Source organism: Dysidea avara, chromosome 9 (genome assembly GCF_963678975.1).
Source record: "Dysidea avara chromosome 9, odDysAvar1.4, whole genome shotgun sequence".
NCBI classification, from domain to species: domain Eukaryota; kingdom Metazoa; phylum Porifera; class Demospongiae; order Dictyoceratida; family Dysideidae; genus Dysidea; species Dysidea avara.
In genome coordinates, this window is record NC_089280.1 from 35711399 (window position 1) to 35725549 (window position 14151).

At 37.9% G+C, this 14151-nt stretch overlaps 1 long non-coding RNA gene across 3 annotated transcripts in view; it reads left to right on the forward strand.

Annotated features, from left to right (window-relative positions):
* Window positions 1-14151, forward strand: part of LOC136265963 (uncharacterized) — a 41321-nt gene that overhangs the window by 1575 nt on the left and 25595 nt on the right. For 2 of the 3 annotated variants that reach the window (XR_010705851.1, XR_010705850.1), the window contains exons 1-2: window positions 9148-9254; window positions 10935-11035. This is a non-coding gene — a long non-coding RNA (uncharacterized lncRNA). Of the gene's footprint in view, window positions 1-9147; window positions 9255-10934; window positions 11036-14151 lie in introns of those variants that run through there. The other variant, XR_010705852.1, reaches the window with a different exon arrangement.

Below are 14151 nucleotides of genomic sequence, written 5' to 3' on the forward strand. Positions count from 1 at the left end.
CATTCTCTATAATTTCCGTTCTTCTTTGATGGGTATTATTGAATTAACCTGCCCTCTTGACTCACGACAACACCTTGAGTCTGCTCACTGCCGAAAGCAACAAAAGCCCAAATATTTGCAGCTGCTTGCAGAGTTGGACCGTTTGAATATCGTTAATTATTACAGTACTGTGGAAGTTAGCGTCTTGGGTCACTACCTTCCTGATTCAGTCAATGCACTTAAAGATGTAGTTTTTTTCATTGATCAAGATTTATTGTTTTCAAAAGCCAGTGTTAGAGCTGTTTTGAATGAAATGGCTGAGGCATCAATTTCTGCATCTCAGAGGATCTTTTTTGGGAGGAACTGTAAAGAATGGACTATCAACCCAGACTGATTGAACTAGGTTTTGTAGTTACCTTATAGGGCTTTTTCTTGTTGTATGTACGTATGCATGTAGTTACACTTTTTTCCTTGCCATGCCCACAACTGACTACTGTGTAGATCAGATCTGTGGTCTCATGTTAGTCCGAGGATTCACATACTTGTCCTTTTTTGTTGTTGTTGTACACATTCATCATAATCATGATGGTCAAAATAAATAATAATCCGTAACCCAATCGGGAAGTGCATAGATACTAGCTATGGACATGGCACAGTACTGAGTTGAGTGAGGAGCTGAAGCATGATGTGGAATGCAGGTAGCCATTGTTGAGTGAATGAGTGAGTGTGTGCTGGAGTGAGTGCTGGAGTGAGTGGCTAAGTGAGTGCCTGAGTGAGTGCCTGACTGGAGTGAGTGAGTGGGTGGGTAAGTGAGTGGGTGGGTGAGTGAGTGAGTGAGTGAGTGCATGGATGTGGATCCTGGCATAACTTGGATCAAAGCAATCAGTGGCATATATATATATATATATATATTAGCAAGTATATACCAACCGCATAGGTCTCAGCTAGGTCTGGCTTGTAACTATAGGGCTTTTCTGAGCCTGTGGCATGACTATATAGCTAAAACTGATTCAAGACTTAGGTATACTATTTTACCAGCATTGCTGCGTTATGACCACCATCATGTGCACTAGCTATATGTGACCGGATTTCACATAACAAGGCTTCCACGCACACAAAATCAAACTTACGTTTTTACCAGAAATGGATTGCTGGCCTAATACACTATCACATTCCACACTGTACTTCCTTCAGGACTGGCAAGTCTGGTTTCTGTGGCAGCTTTCTTCCGACCCTGTCAAAGCCACGAGTGGGAGATTGGCGCCATTGAATGGCCATGGCTTTGTGATAATGGTGTGTAGTGAGCTGGGACTTCACAGAGAGCTCACCAATAGTGTTCTCGGTCAATTTGGAGTGATTTGAGGGCCATGGAGAGCCCAAACTTGGCCTCTGGATTCCAATCGTCTTCTTACTCCATTTTATACCCGTATATTAAGACCACCATCCACCCGGGCCCCACCCTCCCACCCTATTACTATCACCTGTGATGTTATTACCCACTCGAGAAAAGCTGCCCAAAACAGGGCTAATTTTGGGTATCAGAAATGTATACACCCACTCAGTGATAGCTAGTAAATAGATGCATACTTGGTGCAAATTTTGTTTGCACAGCTGTAGGCACTGGGAAGTTATTACACAATGATTACTTAAAATCGCCATATCTCCTAACGAAGTTTTGTGCGTCGAAGCCGGGTTTTGTCAAATTCAGTCACATATACGTATACCACCTCTCATTTAGTTCCGACATCTGCCGCAGTTTGCATTTGTTTGTTTAATGGGAGTTGCATGAATAAGTATATACTTTTCAGCACTGCAACTATATAGCTACATATGCACATCTACAGTCAGTAACAGTGATTGGTGAACTGACTTAAAATGTTTACGGTACCTTGTGTACAGAACAGGATTTATTGAGTTTCAGATTTGCATTCCTCAGAAATATATAGAAGTTATGTTTCGCTAAAGCAGTCACACTTTTGAAACAAACAAACAAACAGTAAAGGTTCTGGTCAGCACGTGAAGTTATGTCAATTAACAGCATAATGAAATGTATCCTTTAAATAATATTATGATGGTGATAATTCATGCAGTAACACTCTATACGCTCAGTTGTATTGCTACATGAAAACATCTTTGTTCTGTCAGAATCACACACTCTGAAAGATCAGTGCTAGATGGTGAACTACTAAACTTTCAATGAAAGCTAAATGTTTGAAATGTTGCACAGTTATGCATGGTGTAGCCAGTTTCAGCCAATTGGTGAAAACGATGTGATTAACAAAATTGAAGTGACTAAAGTTTGGCACTTTCAAACTTTTGTCTCTTATAGCACAGGGCAGTTTTTTGGATACTATTTTACTAGAGTAGAAATTTTACATTTGAGTAGGGATCACAGATATAAAAGTTGTCTACACCTGCAGTTGTACTAGCCATGAAATTTAATTCTTGTCAATATAGTATAGCTATGAGTAAAGCAGAGATTAAATGTCAACTAGTAGTGTAGTATAGCCTCCCTTGTTTCATTGCCTTTTTATCTATGATCCCTAAAATTGCTATTTTTTTCTTTATTTACTTTTTCTACAGTAACGTAATTCATTACATCGCATACCACATTAAACAAAAGAATGAGGTCAGATACATAGTTGCACAACTGAACATGTGTCCCAATTATCAACGAGTGCAATTTTTTTGAAGCATGGACCATTCCACTTCTTTTTCAGCTATGTTCCACCTATTATATACGGCATTACAAACAAAGAACAGTATGAAAAGTACCTCTGTAATATTCATACGGAAATTACAGTTGAACGTACACCCTAACTATCAATGGCCATTTCTCTTCAGTTCTAGTTAACCCTTTACACAAATAGAACAGTATGAGAAGTGCTCAATTCAATCACACTACGGCAAAGAAAGCATTGTAGTCATGCTGTGAGTTACTGCCAATCAACACCAACATGGTAGTCGAGAAAGAAATGGGACACAAAGCAGGACAAAGGTAGGTCCATGATGTGTGTATTCTACCTGCAGCAGTTGGCGAAAGGCATGTCTTGGGCCGAAGTGAAGAAGCCTGTATGTAGCCTTATCCGGAGTCAAGTTTTCTTGGTTGGAGGTATCTGGCAGTCAGGAAAACTCAGTTAAACAAAAGATTTAAAATTTCATGGAAATGTTGGAATGGTTTGGGATGTGAAGAAATTATGGGCTTGGTAATGCCTAACCAATACTGCCAAGATGTTGTGAAGGAAAATTAAGTGAGGCTGATTTTGGATAGTATTTTGGGTAAAATAGCCCAACCTCCTACTATACAGTATACTATATACTGTATGATTATTTTTTTTTTGGTATTGTGTTCTTGTGTCCATATAACAAAACAGTCAAACCTCTCTAATCCGATGCTCAATGGGAATCATAAATTTTGCTACTGGATTAAGGAGGTTGTTGGATTATCAAGTCACCTCTGTAAATCTGACATTGTACGCTATCTAGAATTATGTCAGATTATGCAGTAAATCACAAGTAAAATGGATCATACAATGTTTTAGTCATGAAATAATTTTAGAATTTGCAAGTATTACAGCTTTTTTCTATTATTGTCAACCAATTAAATGCTTTGGTTGCTTAAATATTATTTTCTGTGATTGTTTTTAATGTTGCTAATATTCTCTGTCGGATTACAAAGGTTGAAAACAATGTATTTCCAAGTCTAGGGAATCAAATTTTGTTTTGGATTACAGAGTACAGAGGTGTCAGATTACAGAGGTTTTCTAGACAAAAGTGTTGGTAAATGACATTTTGGTCGGATTAGAGAGGATTCTGGATTATGCAGGTGTCAGATTAGAGAGGTTCAACTGTATTGATATGCATAGATATTTTACAAAATTTATTAAAATTTTCAGAAGAGTTGTATATAAATAAAACACATGGGATGTCACAAGCTGATGCCCATGCAATAAGTCAATAGGATTGTTATGTAGACAATTTCAAGTGAAGCCAGCCTTCATTATATGTACATATATCTCAGTATATATTATACTGTGGCCCATGTTGGCGATTGACTTCATTGGTGATTATATATACACTACACTGGACAGATACTACCGAGGGATTAGTACAAAAAACATGTAATAATGGTTAGGTGGAAATAAATTAACCATTTAAATTGCTAAAACAGTGAGGCTGTTTGTAATTGATACATTGTGACCAGCTGATTTCAATGAATTTCAAGAGGTATAGACGTCACTGATTTACAAAATACGGTAATGGTCTGTATTCATGACATGTTATGTGGCAGTGTCCTACAGGGTCTGTTTCAACAGGTTATTGTGTGAGAAGATTGCAGAAACCTGTTTAAATCATAAGTAACTATAAGTTCTTTGAAATACCATGTATATGTGACAATGATACATACATTGTAAAAAAATGAAGTGTGTCCTGCTCACCATGTCATAATACATATACAGACTGATATGCCAATTGGTGTGTGTATTGTGACATATTGATTTGTAGGACACACCTTATTTTTCACAGTGTACAAACATATGCTATCTGGATACTAATTTACCACTAACTTTGAGTCTGCTATCTGGAGACAGTACAGCCTTATATGGGAAGGCATGCACTGTAGAGTAACCTGTAGCTTGCCATTATGACCTTAATAATTATCCCATATTATTATTAAATGACAGAAATTGTAAGGTTTACTTCTTGTATTTCAGATATGATGCTCTTTGAAAGGCTCAAAATGACTTAAGCTTTCCCACAGAATTGCCAGGGTTGGTGAGTTATTACTATGAATGTACTTTGAGTTGAAAACTAGGTTATATTTGAAATTATGAAATGTGGTGGATTTTCCCAAAGTTGCCAAATTTAATTGCAAGTTTCCCAAACTAAATTTGTCAAATGCATAATACCCAATTTTTGTCTTGTCAAAAGTTGCTCTTATATGACAACAAGTGAGTGTGATACAACTAACTTGTACACAGAGTTCATTTGTGAATTCCAATGAAATACCTGTGTATCTACACCCAAACGATACTTGTCTAGCATTTTTCATATATTATTCCGGCATACGTGAGTCCTGATAGGAAAAGATCAGTTGTGAAAAATAACCTAAATTTTGGTTATTCTTTAAGCATGTATTTTAATTAAATAAGTAGTAAAACCTTTGCTAGGGTGTAAGGTAAAGTCCGAGAGCTGGTCTATCTCTTCTTAGTACTGTATGAATATGTCACAATCTCAAGCTTCAAGGTTGGCTTTATCCATCTGATCACAGCTTTTAAAATGCTAATGATTATTCAAATAGTGTGTTAATGAATTGAATAATGTCATGCCCACCAAATATTGTAATAATCGTTTCAGCACTAGTCCTGCAGCTGGATACCATTAACCAGATCTTATTAATGCAATTGCTCATCCTATTTTTATTATGAACAGTAACTTCAACAATGCATAGTAGCAGGTATAGGTAATGTTTGCTGTGAGATTACATTCTAAAGTGTTGACAATTTGAGCTTGCAGCCATAATTATGTCAGCATGTACGTAGGTGATGGTATGCTATTTTATACCATGTCAGCAATTTTACAGTGAAGACCACTTTGTTATTATGTAACTTAATTTTGGTGAACTGTCTTGTTGTATACAGTATGTCTTATTGTAGCTGAAACTCTGATCTGACATGCTTTCAATTCATAGTATAATTCCAATTCATTGATGGTTGCATGCATTGATCTGTTAGCCTTTTATCAGTACCAGGCTACACTGTAGGGCTGTTGACTGTCATCACCACGCAGGGCTGACTATACATTAGGTTGATATTTATATAGATTAAGCTCCAGTGACTAGGGCTTAGTCAATCAATGGTTAGCACCTGGTGTGATGCTTGACCAGATGAAGTCACAATGGGTTGGTTTTCTTTCAGCCCTTCTAGGTATACGTATTTTCCTGTTTCATGTTTACTCGAAGATTTTTGCTTATGCACACCTCGTAAGGCACTGTCTTCTGTGTTTCCCCTCCAGTGCCTAACTGGTAAAGTTGTATGTAATTACATTACCACCTTGGTTTGTCTATACACCACTGCCAGACAGAGTTGGTAGAATTGTTCATCTTTATTTAAGTTTTACAACATTATAATGAGGTGTAGTTATTCGCTAATGCCCCTACAAATCTCCAAATTGTGTACGATAGTCCCAACTTTTTATGTATTTCAAAAATATTTCACGGTATTTCTCAATACCAAAACATTTTTACTTGTACTTGTGTATAAATGAAACAGTGAATGACTGGAGACCACAGGAGCCTTGCAAGGAACACAAGGGAAATCAATTGCTCCAATTCAGTAAGTGTAATGATATTGCTATATAGCACTTGTTGAGAACATACAGAAACGAAAATATCTAATTTGTAAGTTTCAGGATTTCTAAATATTTAATGGATTTCTAATTGGATTTTTCAGATAGTGACGAGAGTCCCAAGCAATTGGCGACCCCCGTCAAGCATACTGAGCATAATCACTGAATGATGGTACACCATTAGCCACAGTCAATGCTTGATAGATGACTGAATAAAACAATTGAACAAAGGGAAATTATATACAAGGAGAATTGACATGCATACCTTATAACATACTGTTTCTCCTGCTATATATAGCCATCATATATTAAATAGCCAATGTTGACCTAACTTAGCCCTATTAGTGACTGGAATATGCAGTTGTCCATTATTTGGTGACTGCGTGATATCCTAGTAGCTATTTCTCTGTGAAATTCCAAGCGATAATCACCAACTGTGTAGTGTGTACATACACACTAAGATACTTTTTTTACAATCTGGCATTAGGACACTTGCATGCCTGATTATTATTATTATTGTTAATTAGCAAAGCCTACTAGGGGCAACACGCTAATGAGCATTACAATCACATATTATATTATATTACTTACAGCGTTCTTAAATGTTTCAAGATCTATTGTGTCGATGTTAGGAATTTGAAGGGAGTTCCATTGAATAATTGTTCGAGGGAGGAAGGAGTATTTGTACACATCAACTCCTGTTTGCAATTGAGTTAGCTTGAGAGGATGTTGAGCACGGGTGGAGGACACTGGGGTTGGTGACGGTAAGCATTGCTAGTAAGTTCCTGACAATCTTGAATAGGAAGGTGAGTCTAGCAATTGTTCTTCTGTTTTGAAGTGTAGGCCATTCAAGATTGGTTAACATGTCTGTGATGCTATCATGGTTTTGGTTAGATCTGTGCCAGGGTTTGTTCAAAACAAAACGAGCAGCGCGGTGTTGAATCATTTCTAGTTTACTAATACTAGTGTGATGATAGGGGTCCCAGATGGTTGAGCAGTATTCTAATGATGGTAAGAGCAATTGTTTGTAGACGTGTTCTTTAATTTCTGATGGTGCATTGTGAAGATTTCTTTTTAAGAATCCAAGGAGTCGATTTACCTTGTTACAGATGTAATTGATGTGAGGATCCCATGATAATTTGTGGTGGAGACGGATTCCAAGGTAATTGTGTTCTAATACTGTAGCCAGTGGAATGTGGGACATTTTGTATGTGAAAGTACTCTTGTTATGGTGTGTTGTTATCTGTAAAATTTTACATTTGGAGATGTTGAATTCCATCATCCAGTCAGTTGCCCATCTTGTTAGTGAGTTTAAATCATCTTGAAGTATTTTATGGTCTTGTGGTGTTTTAATGGTTTTGTGAATAAGAATATCATCTGCAAAAAGACGGATCTCACTTTGGATTTTGGCAATGATGTCATTGATATAAATCAAGAATAGAACTGGTCCAAGAACAGACCCTTGGGGAACACCAGATGTTACATCACAAGTGGATGATTTAGAACCTTCTACTATAACTTGCTGTGTACGACCATGAAGAAAGGATTCAAGCCAGTGTAATACATTCCCTCTTATTCCATAGTGCCTTAGTTTGTAGAGGAGTCTTGAGTGAGATACTTTATCAAAAGCTTAGAAAAATCTAGTATTGCAGCATCAACTTGTAAATTTGTGTCTATTTGTTCGGCAATGTCGTTGATGGTGATAAATAATTGTGACTCACAAGAGTGCTTAAACCTAAATCCGAACTGTCTGTCAGAAAGAATATTTTGATCTTCCAGATGCTTCATTATTTGACTTACTATATAATGTGTTCCATTGATTTGCATATTACTGATGTTAATGAGATGGGGCGATAGTTTTTTGGGTCAGATTTTTGGCCTTTCTTGAATATTGGACTGACATAGGCATGTTTCCATTGGGATGGTACAGTTCCAGTTTCTAGCGATTGTTTAAATATGTGAGTAAGTATAGGAGAAATTTCAGCTGCTGTTGTCTTTAGTACAAGTGGATGTATGGAGTCTGGACCAGGAGATTTTGATGGATCACAGTTGGTTAGAATGTTGTAAACTCCTTGTTCAGTGATTTCAAATGCTGGTAGAGATGGATGTAATGAAGGACCTTTGTCAGGAATGGTACTGCTGTCGTCATCAGTGTGAATACAGATTTGAAATGATCATTTAAAACAGTTGCCTTTCAATTAGGTGTATTAAAGCATTGCCTTTTTGGGGATGTATCAATGTACCAAAATAGGTATGAGAAAGGTTGCATAGTTTTTCTCTGATTGTGTCCCAATCTGCCAATTTGTAAAGGTAGATTGTTCGGGAAGGTTTCTTCGAATATGATAGGGAATTTGAATGGTTGCTAATACTGCATCATGATCACTTAACCCTGGTGCTGGATGACAGGATAGTACAGAGTCAGGATGAGTAGTAAACAATAGGTCTAATGTATTATGGGCTCTTGTAGGAAAGGTGACTAGCTGTGATATCTGGGTATCATGTGCTAGTGTAATAAGTTTTTGACGGAAATGACATAAAATATATGATTCAGTTAGAGTACCATGTTCCCAATCAATACCAGGGCAGTTAAAATCACCACCGAGGATGATACGGGCATGAGGATATTTCTGCTTTATGGACACTAAGCATATGTCCTTGCATTTCATGATTAACTCTGTAGCTGTTGTGTAGCCTTTATGTGCTTGAATAACATGCTTGTGTTGCCACGTATTAGCTTATGATCACGCGACCATCATCATGGTGTAATCCTTTAAAAGGCTTCTTAAAAGCGTTCATTTCACCATTGCAGACATCGTTTAGTCGAAATACGAGTCGAAATACGAGTCGAAAAGCTGGCGAACTGACTGTCCTCAGACTATCCAACAAACTACTAGCTATATAGCTACCATTTGTGCACCGGAGGTAAGGTGAGTTTACATTAGCGAAGTAGTGTTAAATGGACAAGCAATTAATGCAACTACATCTGATGTATACACCGCTAGCATGGTCCACTCCTAGACGCTCGAGCAACTGCTAAACCTGGTACTTATCACCGAATGGCTATATGGTTTGAGGCTGGCTAGCTAGCTAACACTCCGCAGCACTGCTTATTGGAATGGAATGAGCTGCCTACTCAATTCTACGCTAAATTGGCTGTGAACTACGTACAGTTGTAGCCGCTACATAGTTTTGGCTGTAGTTCAAGGTGATCAACTGCAATTATTGCTCAGACGGGGTCATCAAACGCGCTATATATATAGCTAGCCGTTTCAAAAAGGTCACAGATCTAGCCTACTGAAAGGACCATACGATGAGCTCCTTGATTCTGGCTCTTTCTAATTAGCTGGTTGCTCAGCCTTGCCTGAATCGCATGCATGTAGTAGTCTCGCGTGGCCAGACCGCTTTTTCTCGGTACGGCACTTATTTATTTGGGGGAAAAGGGCAGACAGCAAAGCTGATTAAGCCCAAACAATTACAAATTATATCTTATAATGCAATCGATAAGCGCCGTGCCGAGAAAAAGCGGTCTGGCCACGCGAGACTATATGCATATAGCTACTGACTTAGTAGCTAGCTAACCGCCGAAGTAGCTTAGTCTCGCGTAGCCAGACCCTTTTCTTTCTTTTGTGTGGGGCGGGGAAAGAAAAGGGTCTGGTGAACATAGTATAGCAACGTAGTTGGGCTATCCCGAGGTTGTAGGGATTCTACTGCGCAGCTTCCGGATTGTCGATTGGCACGAATGATGTGATTTGCTAATATTTAGGTAATTTGCATCCTGTTACCATAGCTACTACTGAAATAGTCTATCTATGGTAACAGGACGAAAATGCAACATATCACGACATTTGCACCAAAAAAATAATAATAATAATTTCAGAAGCTGCATGTGCAGTAAAATCCCCACAATCTCGGGATAGCCCAACGACTATGTTCACCAGACCCTTTTCTTTCTCCGCCCCCACACAAAAGAAAGAAAAGGGTCGAGACTAGGAGTAGCTACGTATTTAGCTGTGAGTGCTGTTGTGTAGTTAGTCCGGCAGTGGCAATGGGAATTTGCTCACCTTAAATTGCAGTGGAATCATGCTTCAGAATACCTGACTGAAGTAATTAGCTAATATAATTTTCAGGTAGCTATAGAAACGTTTTACCTGGCGCCGGTAAGTCTATCGCGTAAATTACTAATTAGCCCTTGGAAGCAACTTGACTGATTTTTTTCCAGCACCACATGTGCAAGCCATGCAGCTATAGCTAAAACAAAGACAAAACAACAAAAAAACCCTTCGCAAATTCGAATGTGTTGGTGGGAGTGCCTGCGTGGAGTGAAAAATGATCCTGAAAAATACCCTCCGTGACCCTCCCACATACACACACACACGGCGCGCGCGCACACACACGCACGCACGTACGCACGCACGTACACACACACGCACACGCAAGCAAGCACGAACGTACATACACACGCACGCACACACATACACACACACAAAATGCAATGTCCAAGACTATAATGTATAGATATTTGGGTCAGCTTAATTGAGTTTGAAAATAACATGTAGTATAGCACTTCTTTGTTTGTTCAATCATTAGACCTATAACCCCTATTATAGCTATTTCCAGCCCGATGTGCCTGCATGTTCATCCTAGCTGGCAGACAATGGAAAGATTCTGAGAATCAGATCATCACCTAAACAGGATTTGTAACTGCATAGTAAGCAGTAAAGTAACCTACATATTCTAGAAGCCATTAGAGCTGTGACACTTAACCGGTTAACCAATTAATCGACCAGTTATTTTTATAAATTCAGTTAGCGGGTATTTTTTTTTTGTAACTGGATAACCGATCCGTAATATTTCACTCAAAAATGTATGGTTTGGGTACTCTATTCATTCTTCAACATTGATATCACACTTGTTGTAGGATTCAGTTTTACGTATAATGACTTGTTGCCTATTACTTTGGCCACTACAAGTATAATCAACTATAAATTTAAGGTCCACGTAGCTTAAACATTAAGTCCAGCATAAAAATTAGAGAAAATTTTGTAAAGTTCAGTTAACTGGATAACCGGCAGTTACGATTTTCCCAGTAACCAGTTATGATAGTCTGTCAAGTTTGAACTACTGAAAATAGTTCTAACAAGACAACTGTATTATAACCACAAACATACATTGCGTGCATATCCTGTCTGTGTCACATGGCCTCAACTATGGAATGTCATTTTCCATTTGTGTCTAACACCACTTTTAGCACATTGTGATTTCGTGGTTGTTTACAGGAATTCAAAGGATAGTTATTTACAAATTGTTGAAACAATATTATATAAATTATGTGGTTATTTCAAAGTGCATGGTTACTTATGAAAACAAGGTGATAGTATGGTTTCTAACTAGAAGAAAAGCAATCATGGCACTAGACAATTTTTTGGGGGGGAGGGGGGAAGAGGAACTTATTAGAGTACAAGGTAAACAGTTCACTTCCCCACCCTCATATTAACGGCCATGTAATATATTGTGCCTTTGTATTTCAGTGGCTTAGACCATAAAGTATATGTGACCGGATTTGCAAAAAGGTACCTTTTCCACACATTTGACATACCAGCAAACAAAATGTCATATCTGTTGACTCCTTGCACTGATTAACTTTCTTTTTGTATCAAAATGTAGCCACATAATGTAGGAATACTCATGGAAAATTACAGACAAGTGCTTGCTGTGATACAAAAGTTGCAAAGTTTGAAAGTTGAGAAAATGGGTCAAATTTTATGTGTGAAAAGGTACCTTTTCGCAAATCCGGTCACATATTATTATTATACGCATACACAAGAGCAGCTAAATTGTCAGTAGTATTGTACTCTTATAAAACATTGAAGCTATATGAATATTTTCTCTTGTTTACATCAGTGTATCATAAGATATGATATGTCTCATTGGACATATAGTCCAATATGTTTTGACATCTTAAAGGAACCCTGGCCCAGAGGAGGCTAGAAGCATAATAAGTGCTACAAAAATTTCGTGTTAATTAAATTTTTGAGATTGTAAGGTGGGGTATAGTATTGAAGGAGGGCAGCAATATTGAAAGGTGGCCATGATACTCATTTCTAATCTTCGATTCTTTGTGGAGGCCAATAATTGTTGCTATTATTTTTCTAGAGGCTTTAATGTGGTTATGACTTGACTGTATTGTTCGCTCCACAGTTATGACTGTATATTGCATGCACAGTTTACCAAATGATATACCTAACAAACAGCTTGCATGATTTTGTAATCGCTTAAGTCATGTGGCATTGAAGTGAGAAAAGACCCCACAACAGCAAAGCATAATTATGAGATGAGATAGTACGAGCGAATTTATCAGAAGTTTGATGGAAGTTCTTTCTTGTTGTAGCTCACAAGGTGGATATAGTATGCATGTGGCAACTGTTCCCACATTCAGCACATCTGCCCTTGAAGGAGACAGTTGACTGAAGCCTGTCCTTGGTATACTAAGATTCTGGCTCCTGTCATGGGCATTGTAAGGTATCTTGGACCCCCTCCACAAGGTATTAACATAGGAGCGAGCCATACTCATACCCACGTCTACTGACTAAACGTTATTTTCAAACCACAGTGTATTACTCCCCCACTAAGGCCATGAAAATTTAATTATTAAATCCTTGCCCAAGTTTCCTTTTGGCTGGCATCAACAATTTTAATATGTATAACTACGCCACTTTTCTGAGTCAAGTGGGCTGATAGATCTAGTTGACATTCCACTTAGGAAGTGTTGATGAATGACTAATCCTATGGTGTTAGGGGCCGGTGATTGTGCATGTATTCTAATAGACAGAAATATGACTCTCAACCTATTACAAAATCGCAATGTGACTCTTACAAAGAGGAAGTATTCTGTATGTCTGCATTACTTAGGTTGCATAAGTACTCCTATTGTGAAAAACTTTTTATCAGTAGCTTCAGCAACTGACCTATAGTTAGGCCAACAGTGGTTTCATTATAACCACCCTGTTACTGATGCCAAGCCAAACATATACTACAATTATGATGGTAATGCATGACCCACTATTGCTGCTTTAGTCATTGGTTTATTACACAAGGGACACCTGCTGTATTGTTTAAGAGTTGATAATATTCTGCTGTAAGAAATAGTGCATATGCAATACCCTTTGGTTATAGGTAGATCCATGCATGCTTGACATCTCCTAACGGTTATAATAGTTGCAGCTGGAGTGAAGTTGGGTTATGTATGCCAAAGCAGCAGTGGGAGGTTATTGCTGTACCGAATCAAAGGGTATTGCATATACACTATTTCAGAATATTATCAAGCCATAGGAGGCAGTAGTGATATGGCTTGACAGTGTCTATTGTGTGGCCTTCTTTATAAGTGATTTTCTAACATTAATTAAGAGTCACATTTCTGTCTAAAAAAGTACACAATATGTAGGCTTTATAATCTTCCCACGGGTCCTAAGTTGAATGGCAACTAGGTATGTAGCTGATATGAATTTTATAACTCACTTGACTCAAAATGTAACTTCTTAATTTTCATAAGCAACCAACTTTACAGTGGCTTATAGGGAGGTTGGTATACTGTATACTTGAGGGCATGGCACCAACTTTTCTGGGAATTTTATGTATTATACAGCTGTACATCCTAGGTACCTTTATAGCAACTCACAGTATTTAGTCTTGCATAGCCAGACCATTCTTCCCCTTCATGGTACCTCACACAATGCCTCGATTGCATGATGTCTGTATCAATTGTAAGTTCCACCTCTATAATGTCTTTAGATTGTGAAGCATATAAGATTTCAAGAAAAGTTAGGT